Source organism: Canis lupus, chromosome 3 (genome assembly GCF_048164855.1).
Source record: "Canis lupus baileyi chromosome 3, mCanLup2.hap1, whole genome shotgun sequence".
Taxonomy (NCBI): domain Eukaryota; kingdom Metazoa; phylum Chordata; class Mammalia; order Carnivora; family Canidae; genus Canis; species Canis lupus.
Genome location: NC_132840.1, coordinates 82,175,853 through 82,191,151, shown reverse-complemented (window position 1 = coordinate 82,191,151; position 15,299 = coordinate 82,175,853). Strand labels below are relative to the sequence as shown.

Here is a 15,299-nt window from a genome sequence, read left to right as displayed (position 1 = left end):
TTGTGTTGTTATGTATCATCAAGCCCTGATGACCTCTTATCATTATTTTGCTCACTTATTCGTTCAATAAATGTTAGTAGGTATCTGTTCCCAGGAAAGTCTCTTAGGATGCCTTGGAAAAGACAAAGGTAAACCAGGCACGGACACTGGCCTCAAGATGTTTCAACGCATAGGTAGTGTTATGAGGTATTAAATGGATGCATCTGATAAGAGAAATGACTTTTGACTTATACCTGGTGCCATACGCATCATGCTGTACCAGATAAACCTTTACACGCTTTGACAGCTTGAAATGCTAGGATATGTACTGACATTTGACCTTGAGGCCAATTTCCTATTTCAAATGCCTCACACTAGCAATCCTAAATGGGTAGTTGGGAAGTGCCTGCCCCCCCCCCGCCACACCACACAGACATATACATAAACACACAAAGGCACAGCTCCAAAGCCCTTAGAAAAACACACAAACATTCACATCCCAAAGCCCCTTAGAACCAGTCCAGCCTTATCTTCTACTATTTTTCTCTTTCCTTAGTTGGCCACTGCCTAGTGGTCTAGCATATCTCTCCCTCAAGGCTCTTATGCTTGCTGCATCCTCCATCTGGCATGGCCTCCCTTAAATTGCCTCAGGAATCATAACTTTATCAACTCTGTGGTTCAAAAGTTACCTTATCAGTAACCACTCTATTTAAAATACCCCCCCTGAAACTCCCTTTTCCCATTCCTTGCTCCATTTTTTCCTACCTATAACTTATAACATTCCATCTTATTATATATTTTACTCATTATTTGATACTTCTGGCCTTCCCTACACAACTGACAACTAAAATACATAACGCAGAATCTGCTGCTATATTTCTAGTGCACAGAAGTAGTACCTATCACACAGAAAGCTCTCTGAGCATTTGCTCTATTATTGGATAAATGAATGAACCAATAAATGAATGCATATGTCTACCTATATGCACATGAGCTTTGCTAACTATACAAAAACCATGCTGTACCCCCAAGATTCCCAACACTTGTGCAGAGAAGAGGGAATTCTTAGTGTGAGAGTAATTACTAAACTATTATAAAATGAAGGGAGATTGGAACCTACCCTCTGTCCCAAGTTAGAACTCAGAGTGCCCTTTGGAGTACAGTACATCCTCTGCAAGCTGCCTGAGATTGTTTTTTTTTTCATGAATTTCTTCTATGAAATCCAGACAACATTTTCACAGTAAATTTTATAAGCATGGTTTCCAGTTTGCATATATTTGCATATTTATCCACACGGCCCCCAAATTCCAACTATTTTATGTAAAATAAATGAGATCAAATAGGCCAATTGATGGCAAATATATATTGTAATCAAGCCCTCCCAGAGGGCTTGTAGTGTCTTTCCATGGGCTAGAGGAATTACCTTTACAGCTCTTCCTCCAAACTCAGAGCACCATTACTTGTTTCAGAAAGTGGCTCAGAAAAAAAAAAAAAAGAAAGAAAGAAAGTGGCTCAGAGATGCCATGCCTTGGCCTCACAGGTCATCATTAAGCTTTACTAACTACAGTAGCTTCCTGCACTTAAATGAAACCACATTCTCTATGTCATAGATATAGTTTTGGATACAGATAGGTGATATAAACATGGATATAGATATAGATGATATAGATATGGAGATAATCTTTTCCTGTACTTCTACTATCTTAAGTTTTATAGATCAAGAAAACAGGTATTTCCATTAACTAAAGGCAGGTTATAAAAGGAAACATGAAAAACCGAATCCTAGTCTGATAAACAAAACCCTCTCTTTCTGCACTTGGTTGTTGTTATTTTAACTGGTGGAGAAAAAGATCCTAACCAGTGGCAAGAAGTCCTCAGTATTCTTCAACAAGAGCTGCTCTGGGGTGGTCTTCTTAATAAGTCCCCTTCAAAAAGAGATTTTCTGAAATTCTTTTCTCGGCATTCTGGAATCGTACATCTACCAGTGAATGGCTCATCCACCAAAAAGGACCCAGTATCCCCTAAACTATATTCCATCTGTGTTATTGCCTCCTAAGGTAACTCCTGAAATAAATTAGGTATTCTCGTGCTACTATGGATTTTTGCTTTCTGGGGAGGCAATGCTATTTAATTTTTTAAAATCTTTCTACCTCCACTGCCATGGTGTCTGCTGTCCTTGCTCATTTGCAGAATTACTACCTTCCTTCAATAAAAACAAAGTTTGTTTTCTAATGAACTATAACCTCATTTACTGGAATCAGAACTTCGAATCACCCTAGTGATGTGCGCCTTTAAAAACTTCACAAGGTTTGCAAAGCATTTCAGCTTCAAGGCTCCCAGAAATGCCTGGACACAAGCCAGAGATGAAGCAGACGCTTCTGAGCACAGTTGGTTTAACGAAGGAGTGAGTGTACAACATTCAAACTAGGACCAACTGCCGTGGGTGTTTATTTGAGACTTTTTCCAGAATCACACCCACAGATCTCGCCTGCCTAATCAGAATGACATAAGTCACAGGCTGTTGCCTTGTTTGTGATTGAAATCAGGTGAAGAGAAGGTTGAAGGGGGCTTGGTTCTTCTAAGATTTGGCTCCATTGCCACTGACCTCACAGCGCATTCTAAAGTCGCTCAGCTAGATGAGTGAGTTGCCCCTTTGCCTATTCTCCCCTTCTCTTCTGGGAAGATACTACTTCCAGGTCACTAAGGAGGAGGAATGGTCTCTGGCTGATACACTAACATCTTCTCTTCTAGAGAGTTTCCCTTTCACATCGTGTCCTTTGTCTTTGATCATGTTGCCCCCTCTGCCTGCATCCTGGGAAACATTCATCCCGCAGAGCCCAACCCAAGCCCTCTTTTCTCCAGTAAGCCTTCCCTGCTTCCCTCCAAAAGAAATATTGATGTTTCTTTCCCTATACTCCTACTATAATTTGTCCATACAGACCCCCAAGATAGAAATGGAATTATTTTATTTTCCTTCTTGTATCCATCTCTTTTCCTAAATGGTAAGCTGCTGAAGAGAGTGATGCTTTTTAAAAAGACTTGATTTCCTTCCTAACGCTCACAGAAGTGACAGAGAGTGCACACACTCACAAAGCCTTTGTTGAACGAACAAATGAATGAATAGTTCTTCAGGTCTCCTGGAACTCAGGAATAATTACTGTTTTGTCAGTGCCTAAACTTCATTTTTCCCTACAGGGCCCAAGAAATGATTACTGTACACTCCAAATTAGAATTAGTACAGGTACTAACATGTAAGACCATGGCAGAAAGGCCACACAGTCAGGGGTAGAGACTCATTTGGAAGAAGCACGCCTTCTGGTCTCGCAAACCTAGAAGCCATATTCCTTGGCTCCAGGAGTGAGTAAGACTAAAGTTGTAGAGCTCCGTGGATCTTCAATCCCTAGCCAGTCTCACTTCTCCTTATGTCACCTGTAAATGAGTAAAGGAATCAACAGATGGCTGAGGTCTATATTTGTAGATTACAATTATAGGGCCAAAAAAAAAAAAAAAGGAGAGAGAGAGAGAGAGAGAGAGAGAGAGAAAGAGAGAGAGAGAAAGAACACACACACACACACACACACACACACCCTTGAAGCAGATCCTAAACTTAGAGAAAAATTTTACCGCTTATGGGTAAGCCTTGAGAGAGGACTGAGGTCAGTAGCAGTCAACCTTGGAGAGCGAGTGAGCTAATCTTCTTAAGAGGTGAAGCGAGCAATGTTTCATCTGTGGCTCCATAATATGGTTTAGCAATATTTGAGGGACTGTAATCAATCAGTGACTAACAGAAGGCAAAGAGACTATGTTTGTGATAACATGAATAATAATAGTCGAGGAAATTACACCTACCAGCCACATAGAATTGTTTTGGGAAGTGTATTAAATATACAGGTCATACCAGTGACACAAAGATTCTGCATATAATGTCATGTTATCATTAAACATTTTGCCACTAAAACATGATTATGCTTTAGAATTCATTTCAGAGTCTAGAAGTACACCCTCCAAATAATTTTTAAAAATAAACTACTATTCTTACTCTCTTGGATAGTATATACTTGTGTAGTCCAATATGGGCTACTTCTATGAGGCAAGATGCAAGTAAATCACTCCTAAATGAAAAAAGCCATTTCAGTTTATAGGTATCACATACTCTCCCTCCTTCTCTGGTAGATCATATTTTATTGATTAGGAACGACTGATGTGTCACAGGTAAGGCTTAATAATGACACAGACGATACCAATGATGAAGGAGCTCACAGTGTACCTTGAGATAGTACCTTTAAAACAATCCAAAATGAGAAATAAGAGAATTTTATTTGGTTTTCTTAAAAACTTGTTTGTTTGTTTGTTTGTTTGTTTGTTTGTTTGTTTAAGATGCACAGAGAGAGGAAGAGACACAGGCAGAGGTGCCCAAAAAACTTACTTCCGATCTCTGGGAACTGAACTGAATATAGAAGAGCCATTCAGAGCATTAGATTTTCAGCTCATTGAAACCACAGCTTTATGAAGACAAGATGGGTCTCTTATAAATCCTTAATTTCCCACTGAACAAGTGCAGTTGAAATTTGTTGACTTCCAAACCTTTGCATTTATTTTTCATAGGGAATGGGGCCAAACCACTGAGAAATCCGCCATGTTGAATTGGGCCATGTCATATCCAGGAGGCTATGGAAAAGCCAAAACACATTTGGCTGAACAAATACTATCATAAGTTGTTATAGTGTACAGATTTCTTTCAGCTTATATGGCACTTTAAGGGCTAATGTATGACTGGCTAATGTAAGAGAAAGTTCATTATAACTTGTTAAAAATAGATACAATTCTAAATCAATCCCCATTAGTTAAAGTGTAGATATTGCACATGTCTTGGAGAATTTTATTATAAATTCATGCTAACCCTATGAGTAATGGTGGTTAGTCCATATCTATCTCCTTCCTTAATAAAAAGGAACAGAAGACTGCATCCAGTACTTTCTTATTAAATGAAATATTAAAAAGACATCATCTTCTTTCTCATGGTCATGTCCTGATTATGTCACGTCAAATTAGTTAGGTATATAAATTTCAGTAAACAAAAGTGACAGATAAATGAAATGCATAGAGACACTCCCATGAAACCATCTATGGACTCCATACTAGGTGGCAATTTCACACACCACCATCTGGGTATCCAAAAGGAGAAGAAGCCAATCTTCAAATGGTATTATGTCAGTGCCAACATCACACTTTTCTCTCTCCCATGTGTTTGATTTTTTTTTTTTTTTTATGTAAAGGTCTTCGACTTGCTCTATGAAGATATATGGAAGAGTAAGAGAGCTTCACAATCTTCTTCCATTTGTCTTTTTTTTTTTTTTTTGCATTAATCAATCTATTCTAGTCCTACCCTTTTGAAAACTAAAGCTGCTTCATATAATATCAGAAAGTGAATATTCTCAGATTTGGTCTGTGGATTGCCTTTCCTTCACTTATAAAACACCTAGCAAAACTGACACTTGTTACTTCTTAGAAGACACTTGTAAACTGCTTAGAAGCCTAAGACAGAGGGACACCTGGGTGGCTGGGATGCCTGGGTGGCTCAGTGGTTGAGCATCTGCCTTTGGCTCAGGGCGTGATCCCAGGGTCCTGGGATTGAGTTCCGCATTAAGTTCCCTGAGAGGAGTCTGCTTCTCCCTATGCCTATGTCTCTGCCTCTCTCTCTTCCTCTCTCTCTCATGAATAAATAGATATAATCTTTAAAAAAAAGAAGTCTAAGACAGATTCTGGGAGCTTATAATATCCTGACTACTGTGTTAGGAGCAGAGAGGTAACTGTGTCCTAAATAATTTGCCATCTAGTGAAAGAGAAAGGTATCTATACCTCTAATTACAATAAAGCATGAAAAATTCTGTGATCATGGAATTCCCTGATTTGATCAGGGATTCAAAGCACTATGGGATAACCAAAGAAGGCTCCTAAATTGCTTTAGGGAATCACAGAAGGTCCCCAGGGCAGGAACTGATAATTAAGAATTGAAGGGTAAGAAGAAGTCGCCTGAGTAAATGGATAAGATATGGCTTGTGTCCTTCAGGGGGAACAGGCCTAGAGAAAACATGGAGACAGAGCTAAGCAAAACTAAACAAAAAAACAAAAATACTTTAAAAATGCAAAAAAGGAAAATATGAAGAATGGATTTTCAGGGAGTAAGCCCAGAGACAGGGAGACAGGTTACAGTGGTGGATGTAGTCATAGCAGAAGAATAGCTCAAATTTATTGAGAGCCTGTTATGTATCAGGTACTATTTTAACATGCATGTTAACTCCTTTTATTCAAATCACCACCCCAGTAAGTTATATTGCTCTTATTCCTATTTTATGGATGAGGTCAGGACACAGAAAGACTGAATAATTTGCCCAAGCTTACCTGGCTGGTAAAGGACGTATCCAAAGTTTTAACCCAGACAGTCTTAGCCCAAAGCCCACATCCTTAATAATCACTACCCTATAGTACTTAGAACAGGGTCATGTCAATGAAAACAAAAGACAGATCCTAAGGAGTCAGAGACATGCCCGTTCCAGGTCAGAACCAAGTTTTTGATAGTCAAGGCTGAACTGAGCATTTAGAATCAGGTAAGCAATTCCTACTGGAAATGCTTCTCATGCTAAGGAGGTCGAGGGAGGGCCACAGGTCAAAAGGAGAGGTCATTACATGGATCAGTAGAGCAGGTCAGAATGGTCAAGTAGAGAGCAGAAATTCAAAACACAGCACAAAACAAAAAGTTGGGTAAAACAGGTAGCCAAAGCATAAAGGAAATGTGCAGGAACCAAGAATTCTCAGGAACCAAAGGAAGAGAGCCAAGACGAGAGAGAACAGATGTGGAGTAACAAATCCTGACAGAGCAGGCTACGTGAGACAGGTTTTTGCCTCAGGCCTGGTGCTTTTTTATAGTTCTTGTTGAGTTCCAAACCAGAGTCTTTGTGGCTTCTGGGCCTTGCCCTGCTGGGGTGGAAGGAAGGGAGTAACTGGGGACACGTGATTGAATTGATGTCTGCCAGAAGAAAGGAATGGAAATTAACGGGAGGTTCTTCCTGAGAAGACAATAAAGGACCACGTTATAAATAGCTGTGATTAATAGATTAGTGGCCTCTCTAGATTGTGGACATTTAATAAAGATGTGTTATATGAATAACTGAGTGAAGAAGTGGAGTACTCACTTCTTACATTATCAGTGGCTAAAATAAAAGGGGGTCTATATGTCTAATTTATCTTCTCTAATACTAAAAGATAATTGGCATCCTTTTTAATAAGGCCTTTATTAAAGACAAATCCCAGATTCCTGATCCCTTTACCAATATTATGAAATTTTAGAATAATAGTTTTCTATATTTGAAGTTATTTGAAGGAAAGAGCATGAATAACAGACAAAGGAAGACCTAACTTCTGGGAGTCTGTTCTAACACTGATCAGCCTCAATTCTATCATCTGGAAATTGGGGCACCAATACTTCTGTCCCAAGCTAATTGTAAAGAGAATTAAGAGTGCAAAAATAAACCTTTATATTTACAGTCAATCAGTTGTTTGACTAAGGTGCCAAGGCAATTAATTTAGTGGAAAAATATAGCCTTTTCATTGAAAGGTGCCGGAACACTGCATTTCCTTGCACAAAAGGAAAGACTTAGACTCTTACCTCACACCATACACAAAATTTAATTCAATGTGATCACAGACTTAAATGTAGGCACTAAAACAAAATTTTTAAAGGATTTATTTATTTATTTATTTACTTATTTATTTATGAGAGAAAGAGAGAGAGAGAGAGAGGAGTGCACAAGCAAGCAGAAGGATCATAGGGAGAAGGATGAGCAGACTCCCCACTGAGCACAGAGCCTGATACAGGGCTTGATCCCATGACCAGGAGATCATGACCTGAGCTAACATCAAGATTTGGACACTTAGCAGACTGGGTCACTCAGGAGCCCCTAAAACAATTTTTATAAGAAGCTATAACAAATGTTTGAGACCTTGTCTTAGACAAAGATTCTCTAGATAGGACATCAACAGAGAGAAAAAAAAAAGAGTGATTAAATTGGGTCTCTTCAAAATTAAAAACTTTTGCATTTAGAAAGACATGGTTAAAAAATTTCAAAGAGAAACAAAAAAGATTGAGGGAAAGATATTTACAAAGCCCAAATCTGATAAGGTACTAAAATCCAGAATTTACAAGAATACTTCCAACTCAATTATTCAAAGACAAGTAACCCAATAAAAAAATAGGTAATGAACATGAATGATATTGTCCCAAAGAGGACACCAAGGCCAATAAAGTACACGAAAAGATGCTCAACATACTATTCATTAGCGAAATGCAAATTAAAACCACAACAAAATATCATATTTCACCCACTGGAGTGGCTAAAATAAATAAGGCAGACAACTGATGTCAGTGAGGACACAGTTGTTGGGAATGCGACATGTTGCACCCGCTTCAGAAAACAGTGTGGAAGTTTCTCAAAAGGTTAAACATAAAGATACCATATGACTCAGCAATTCTACTCCTGGGTATATAGACAAAAGAACTGAAAACATGTCCACACAAAGACCAGCATGTGGATGTTCACAGATGTTCATAGCAGAGTTATTAATACTAGTCCCAAAATGGAAATAACCTAAAAAGTTCATCAGGTGGTGAATGCATAGACAATATGTGGTCTGTCTGACATAGAACACTATTCAGCAATGAAAAGGAACTGCCGACACCTGCTATAGCAACGATGGACCTCAAACATTTTGCCAAATGAAAGAAGCCAGACACACGACAATCATAGATTGTCTGATCCTTTACATAAACTGTCACCGAAAAGCAGTTTGAAAGAGATAGAAGGTAGATTAGTGGTTCCCAAGGGCGAGGGCATGTGAGTGGATTAGGATCAGCTGTAAATGGGCCGAAGATATTTTTATTGTGGGAATGAAAGTATTCTAAATTCAATTTATGGTGATAATTGCACTCCCTAGTAAAGTTAGTAAAAATTATTGCATTTTACAAAGGAAATGGGTAAGTTTCATGACATGTAAAAGACACTTTAATAAGTTGTTTTTAAAAAGCTGATTATAAGAAGTAAGTTAATTGCTCAGGAAATATCCATTTCTTTACTTTCTCTTTCACCTCTCCATATTTCACAAGGAATGCCAAGTGAGGCCACCACCCCTCCTCCTCCTCTTTTTCACCCTCACCTCAAAGAAGATGGTTTTTTCTCCTATTAAAAACAACAACAGCAACAAAAAAAAACCCTCCCTCAACAACCTCCCCCCACCAGACTAATAACAAATCCAAGTGATCAGTCAGTTCTTACCCTTAGAAAATTGTTTTCACTACATATTCAAGATACAGGGCTCTGAATAAGCAAATCTGAGTAACGACTCTGCAGCTTGAACAGCCTGTCTTCCCACCTTCCCTCTCGGGGCTCACGGCAGCACAGATGCTCTGCACAGGGCCCAGCTGGTGGAGTCCAATGTCGCTGGCTTTGCTGAGTGCCTGGGAGAGGACGCTGGCCTCAGCATGTTAGCAATCCTTATTTGCTGGCTCTAATAGATACATTTTGCCTCCAGCAAAAAGTCTGCGAATAGTTAATAAGAATAATGAGCAGTAGCAGAGAATTAATGGCCTCTTTATTATGAGAGATGGAGTCCAGTGTTCAGTGTTCTTGAATAGGAAAATTGTTTTATAGGCAAAATTAACTGGAGAGACCTTATTTAGCCAATTTTGAGGTAATGGGTTTTGGCTTCTAAATGTCAGTAAATGCAGAAAAGAAGATTCCAGGTAAGGTCTGAGCCCCTGGCATAGCACTTGCTCAGTTACAGAAAGGAAGATGAGGCTTGTCTCCCCAGCAGCAGGTGAAAGAGTGACTACTTGCATCTTTAGCAAGAGATGAACAAAGAAGGTAGTCTCCATTGGTGCACGTGGGCTTTACCTTGGTTTACCTTGCAGCTTACACAGGATTTCTATTTTTTTTCCAGGGATGCTGAAACCATCAGGACATCCAGGTTGTCATCATTGGTGGTCAGGCCCTTACCTACCTCACCGTCACCATGACTCATGTTCAGCATATGTCCTGAGAATGTTGGGCCAGACACCTGCTGGCCAGGTGGGTCCCAGGTGTTAGGATCTGGGACTCCTTCTTGATAGTAGCTCTGAAGCCCTTGGTTTGAGGGATGTCATCAATAGGAACTCAATGGTCCAACTGACAGTATATTGGGTTGCACTATAAGGAAGCAGCTTTCTGCCTGTCATATATTTATTTAAGTTGGTTTCCTTTGTAAGATTGATTTATTTATTTTAGAGAGAAAGAGAGAGGGAGGGAGGAGGGGCAGAAGGAGAGGGAGAGAACTTCACAAAGACTTCCTGCTGAGCGCAGAGCCCAACACAGGGCTCCATCCCAAGATCCTGAGACCATGACCCGAGCCAAAACCAAGAGTCAGACACTCAATAGACTGAGCCACCCAGGTGCTCTTATTTAATAAGCTGTTTAAAACAAAAACAATCAAACAAACAAAAAACCCCACAAGCAAACAATAAAAATGACCAAAACCAAAATGACAATTAATTTAAAGCAAAAGTTGTTGAAATGGTGGTAGGCAACTTCAGAGTACTAGATTCACCCTGCTAAAATGTGACCGGCCAAGCATGGTGCTACCATCCATGGAAAGAAGGGTCACCAACAGAAGAGGCCCCCATGAAGGGCCATCCTCACTCAAATTTGTCATTATTCAGGCAGATTCATGACCATATGACCAGAGAGGCCTTGTTGAAGAACTAAAGCAAGTTTTAAAAACTGCACTTGCTTTAAAACCTTTTTTTTTTATTTATATCATCATCAACTTACTTTTTTGACTTCTTCAAAAATAACATGATAATGTGCCAGGCACTGGGCTGAGTTTGGCAGGAAAGAAAAGATGCCATCACAACCTTCCTGAGGTCTCACAGCACATCAGGGGGTAAAGAAGAGGTCCACTGGGAGCTTTGAGGGAGAATATGCCAAATGCCTTCAGAATGGTTGAAAGGTAGGGACCGTCAGGTGAAGGCGGGATCTCAGCTCAGAAAATGGGTGCACAAAGGCTTCACAGAGCAGGTACCAACTGAGACATGCTTTAAAAATAATCATTCAAGGCATGAAAGAAAGGAATTTTCAGGGATTCTTTCAAAGAAAGAAAGCAACACAATCAAGCCCAAGAGACAGAAAAGCCAGGGGATTTAGGGACCAGTCAGAAGTCCAGTTAGCCTGGCATGCAGGATACTGTTAGGCAGGGACCCTGAGTGACTCAGTTGGTTGGGTATCTGCCTTCCACTGAGGTCATGATGATCTCAAGGTCCTGGGATGGAGCTTTGCATTGGGCTCCCTGCTCAGCAGTGAGTCTGCTTCTCCCTCTCCCTCTGCTCCTCCCCCCTGCTTGTGTGCTCTCTCTCTCTCTCTCTCTCTCTCTCTCTCTCTCTCATAAAGAAATAAAAATTAAAAAATTAAAAAAAGACACTTAAGGAAGGTGTAGGACCACCAGGGGCAAAACACCGTAGGGAGCCTGTGGTGGTAGATGAAGTCGTTGATCCTATTCCTTGGGTTAAAGACCTAGCTTGGAGTGCCACAGAGAGTTGTGGGGTGGTTTGGCTCATCTGGTGGCCATGTAAAGGTTGGATTTGAATGGGAGAGTCAAAAAGTAGAGAGGGTTCAGTTGGTCAGTTACTGGTTCTACTGGTGGCTGAATTGAAGATATTTTGGGATGAGCCAGGAACTGAGATCAGTTTCGAAGCCACTGTGGTGAACCAAAGAAAAAGATAATAATTGGGATTTGGCTTATGCTGGTCATAGTGGATGGGAACAAGAGAACATGAATGACCGATTTTGGAAGTAGGATATGCTTCAAACTAATAATGAAAAGAATGTCAATGCTATTCACAAAAACTGATCTGTGGCACAGATTAGGTACCTTTCTTCACTTCTTGTTGATCTGCTTTCCTCGTATCCTTGCTGAAATGTCTCTCACCTTCTAGTTTATTCTTTTCTAAAGAAAACTTGGTAGCAAGCTTCCAGCTTCAAATCCTGTTCTCCTTGCCAAAGACTAGAAAATGCAATACAAAGGAAGATTCTTTGGAACAAGTATTAGGCAAACAAGTATGTCCTGAGAGATAACCTTTGTAGCATTCTCAGTGCTTTAACACATGGCCTGAGACCCAGTAAAGTTTCCATAAACATTTGCTGAATGGATGGACAGATGGATGGATGGATGGATGGATGGATGGATGGATGGATACAGACATGGTTTCTTTATGCTTCAGTACAAATTAAGGTAAATTAATTCAGAAGTTCTATCTTCTTTAAAGAGTTCCATTAGGATTAAAATATCTCCTGTTTCCTCCACCAAAGAACACTACCACTACCACCACCATGAACCAATATTTTCTATGCTTGAGACAATGCAATTAGCAGATGAGTTCAGCCCAATGAACTATATTTCCCTCTATTTCCACAGTTGTCTTTCACCTGGAAGAATTAAAACCCAGCCAGGGCAACTCACCTGGACAGACTTTCCAGGGAAAGTTTCAAGAAAGAAGAAAATGAGAATTGTCTTGAGCTCCCTCTACTGAAGCTTTCTTCCTCCAACAAAACTCGGCAATTAACCGTATTTACCTCCCCCTCGGTGTGCCTCCCACTGCAGCCCTTGAAATTCTTTTCTTTGGGGGATGAGAATAACGGAACAAAGTGGCAAAGAATTCTGGGATACAAGCAGCAGGTTGGCATCAGGCCCCAGGGCTTTATAGAACCAAGTGGAAGATGCCACAGAGGTGACTGGCTTTGAAGAAAACTCACAGAGATAATCAATTTGATCACACAGGCAGACACTGAGGTATTTGTCAAAATGTCAGGGTTATGGATAGTGCCAATATATTTGCTTTTCAATGCATTAGTCTTTTTAAAAGCCTGTATCTAATGCGACACTGGACACAGTTTTATTTTGTCATTCTCTCCCTCCTCCCCCACTGCCTTGCCGCTACACAGGAAAACAATATACTGGGGTTCTTTGACGGGGTGGGTTTTAGGGTTTATACACAGAGACTGCCTGACATATACATATAGAAGAGAAATTTATTTGTACGCCTGCTGTTTATTTTAGGAAAATTCGAGAAATACATAATAGTAGGTGAGTATCAGGCCCATTCTCTCCTTGTGCTAAATCTGCAATCCAGCTGACAGGGGATCTTAGTGAGAATAGAAGATAGCAGAAGGCAGAGCCCTGTATCACCTCCCTAAGGAAGGCCAAGCAACATCCCATATTCCACTTGACGTTAACCTAGGCAGCCAGCTACTTGTTCCCTTGCTATTCATAGAAATTTCCTGAAGTCCAGATTAGCCACTGGCTCCTAGGAGATGCCTGTTTGTTCCACAGAGGACTTGACCCTTTGTTACCACAGGTGATTTATTTAATACCAAAAGACCTGCGTGTTTGATCACCTTAACTCAGAGGTTATGTTGCTTAAAATGGAAAAAGGTAAAAAATAATCAATTCCTATTGAAATGACACAGTATGCATACACTACTGTGACGTTGAAATAGTATTTTTACATATAAGAAAGAGTAAAGAGGAACAATTTATTGCTCCTCAAGTAAATTATTCAGACAGCTAGAGAAAATGTTTTTCAAAAATATAGTGTAGGAGAATTCTTAAAACAGAGACTGATCAGCTGTAAAAATTGCTGTGTGAAAGACTTTCCCATATACCAGACCATTAATTATTTTTCTTTCTATAGATTTTAAGGAAGGTCTCTTATTTTCCTCTGGGGAAGGGTGGTGCTAAGTAGCTAATGCTCTGTACAGGCTTTCTGCTCTTCCACGAGTTTTTGCCTTTGTTTTGTTTCCTACCCAATAAAAAAGAGTTCTACCCCAATTTCCCTCTTCTCTGCCCACTTGTAGCTGGATCCACCTATCTATTCTTCCTTAGGATGTCTGCCCTGTGGAAGAATGTAAGGTCTTTCCAATTTACAACATAAGAATATTTCAGTCATGTCACTTTGATTCTTCCCAAATGATATGTATCTGGGCTTATACCCTAGTTCCTTATCAGCTGAAATCGTGGCCAAATATTTAAAACTCTGAGTCCCAGGGCACCTGGGTGGCTCAGTTGGTTAGGCATCTGCCTTTGGCTCAGGTCATGATCCCAGGGTCCGGGGATTGAGCCCCACATTGTCAGGCTCTCTGCTCAGTGGGGGGCCTGCTTGTCCCTCTTTCTCCCTCTGCCCCTCTCTCTGCTTGTGCTTTCCCGCCCCCCTTCCTCTCTAATGAACAAATAAACTCTTTAAAAAATAAAGTAAAATTCTGAGTCTCATTTTTTCATGTGCAGATAATCGTAACAATTCCAACAGATATTTGATAAGTGCTGGGTGGTATTTTAAGTGCTTTCTGTGTGTCAACCCATGTCATCCACTCATGACTTGGAGGTAGGCATCATCATAGCTCTGCTTGACAGATGAGGTCAAAGGATCTACCCAAAGTGAGGATGAAGTGAGGTAAACGGACGAAACTATCAGAACTGATCTTGGGGATGGTGTCCAATTCATGTCTTCCCTTCATCCTTCTTCCTTCCTTCTCTTCTTCCTACACTTCCCTGCCCTTACAAATGCTTCTCAACAAGCCCCAGAGCAGCACAGATATGGAAAAGGGAGCGCAATGCCTCGCTTTCAGAATTGTCACTCTTGCTAAACACACAGCAGATGCAGTTAGAGTTGAGGATTGGTCATTGTACATAGTGCACAGTGACTATTTCTTACTCTGTGGCTAGCCCAGTATCCTATCTGCATCGTAAAATACAGTGTGTATATTTGGTATAGCACATAAGCTCTGATTTAAGAGAATCTGTGCGGGGTCAAGAAGCTGATGGCTGGCCCAGCTCTGCAGCTCGGATGTTAACAAACAGAACTCTGCTTATTCCTTGGGTCCCGTGTCATCTTGTGGCCTCAGTTTACCCATCTACACAATGGGCTTGGTAGTCACCGCTTTCAGCTGACTCACTGTAAAGATGAAATAGTTCAATAGATGTGAAAGTAACTTGTAACTAGAAGCACCTTTTAAGTCGAGAGCAGCTAACCTCACATGCCTGATGGAGGGCTGAGATCTCAGATGGCATAGCAGTATCCATCTCTGCTACAGAAGGCGAAACACAGCGATAGAACTCTCCCGCCATTAGCAACTTTGTTCTGAGCATCGACCGGCCAGTTAGAGTGACCAAGGTGATTGCCATGTCTGGCCACACTTCAGGGGGCCATCTATGTATCAGCTCAGTTTGCAGTCTGGACGGAA

General features: G+C 40.5%; 1 long non-coding RNA gene across 2 annotated transcripts in view; it reads right to left on the bottom strand.

Annotated features, from left to right (window-relative positions):
- Positions 1-12,660, bottom strand: part of LOC140625610 (uncharacterized) — a 258,967-nt gene extending 246,307 nt beyond the window's left edge. For both annotated transcript variants that reach the window (XR_012024955.1, XR_012024956.1), the window contains exon 1: positions 12,523-12,660. This is a non-coding gene — a long non-coding RNA (uncharacterized lncRNA). The remainder of the gene's footprint in view (positions 1-12,522) is intronic.
- Positions 12,661-15,299: the final 2,639 nt, after the last annotated feature.